Genomic DNA, 2,231 nt, shown 5'->3' on the forward strand with positions numbered 1-2,231 from the left:
TCCCTCAAGGCAAGAACACTGTTCTAATAACCCAGCATTCTATGATGCTCACCTTCCTGACACAATCACTGAAGACAAAATGGGTGCATAAGCAAAATGTGGTGAAGAAGTTGATGGTTCCCAGCTATCAAAAGATATAGCATCTGGCATCTTAAAGGCTTGAGATAAACAAGCAGCCATCTAGCTGAGAAGCAACAAAGTGGAAGAAGTGCACCAGCCTGTGTGATCATGAGGGGTAGATGGGATCAGGTATCAGGCATCAAAGACCCAGAACAAAAAATCATATCAATGTGAATGAGAGGGATTGTGGAGTGTAGACCCAAAGCCCATCTGTAGACAATTGGACATCCCCTTACAGAAGGGTCACAGAAAGAGATGAGTCAGTCAGGGTGCAGTACAGCACCAATGAAGCATAAAACTCTCCTCTAGTTCTTTAATACTTCCTCCCCGCCAACTATCATGACCTCAATTCTGCCTTACAAATCTGGCTAGACCAGAGCATGTACACTGGTACAGATAAGAGCTCTCAACACAGGGAATTCAGGACAGATAAACCCCACAGAACCAATATTGAAAGTATCACTGCCAGGAGGGGAAGGAGAAGGTGGGGGAGTTAGGGGGAACCAATCACAATGATCTACATATAACCCCTTCCCAGGGAATTTATTATTCTGATATGTTCAAAGTACATGAAATGAAGTCCCCCCATACTTGTCTTTAAGAGATATTCTGGCTTCTCTTCTTCCAAAACAGAGTCAATTGTTCTCTTGGTAGTCCATGGTATGTTCAGTACTCTTCACCAGCATCGTAATGCAAACACATTGATTCTTTTTCAGTCTTCCTTTTATTCAGTGCTTAGCTTTCACATATATGCGAGGCAATTGGAAAAACTATGCCTTGGGTCCGGTGCACTTGGTCCTCAAAGTAACATCCTTGCTTTTGAACAATTTAAAGAGGTTTTATGCATCAGATTTACCCAGTACAATACATCATTTTATCTCTGGACTGCTGCTTCTATAAGCACTGGTTGTGTATCCAAGCAAGACAAAATCGTTGGCAACTCCAGTCTCGTCTTTATCATGATATTGCCTGTTCATAACATGATCATTGTAACAACTAGTCTTTGGGTTTTCTTTACATTGAGTTGTAATCCATTGTGAAGGTTGCAATTCTTGATCTACTTCAGCAAGTGTTTCAAGTCCTTCTCACATTCAACAAGCAAGGTTGTGTTATCTGCCTGTTATACGTTGTTAGTAAGCTTTCCTCCAATCTCCTGATGCTGCATTCTTCTTCATATAATCCAACTTCCCTGACTGCTTCCTCAGCATAGAGATTGAAGCCTCATGGAGCAAATGCTTTGAAAATGATTAGGGCAAAGAATGTACAGATGTGTTTTATACAATTGATGTATGTATATGTATATGTATATGTATGGATTGTGATAAGAGTTGTATGAGCCCCTAATAAAATGTAAAAAATAACTAAACTAAATAAATATATAATTATTTGGGTCTCTCAATAATGCCCAAGTAGCCATTTTAACATAATGTAAACCAAAGAGCACACATTCGTCTGTGAAGAGTTAGATATGTGGAAACATTTCCTTCAGAAGATGAGAATATGTGGAAAACATAACTTATTTTGATATTTTTATTTGATAAATGTTTCTATGATTTTATAGCACTGCGTTTGTACCAAGTGCTGTGTGTGTGTGTGTGTAATCGTCTATAGTTACTATACAGTATAAGGGAGTCTCGATACTGCAGTGATTACATGCTAGGCTGCTAACTGCAAGGTCAGCAGTTCGAAACCACCAGCTGCTCTGCAGCAGAAAGAGGGGCTTTCTACTAGAGTAACGAGCTACGGCCTCAGAAACTCACAGGAGCAGTTCTACTCTGTCCTGCAGGGTCTCCGTGAGTCACCTTCGACTTGATGGCAGTGAGCTGAGCTGAGGGAGTGGCTAATTCTCAGGGTGCTAAAGTTCAGGGTGCTAGGGAAAACATTCAAACTGATTTTCAAAGGATGAAAGGAAATTTCACAGCCAAGGTAAACAAGATGGACAAAGGTCTAGGGGTTACGATGAGTTTGGTGAACTATATGTAGCTCAGTACAGTTGCAACTTGAAGCTTCAGAGGAAGCTGAGAGGAGACAAGACTCCCGAGAGAGTTAGTCGGAGGAGGAGTTCGAACTTTACTGTGTGAGCCGTTCAGAAGAGGGATTTGGTCAAATCT

The sequence above is a fragment of the Tenrec ecaudatus genome, chromosome 6, assembly GCF_050624435.1.
Source record: "Tenrec ecaudatus isolate mTenEca1 chromosome 6, mTenEca1.hap1, whole genome shotgun sequence".
Lineage (NCBI taxonomy): Eukaryota > Metazoa > Chordata > Mammalia > Afrosoricida > Tenrecidae > Tenrec > Tenrec ecaudatus.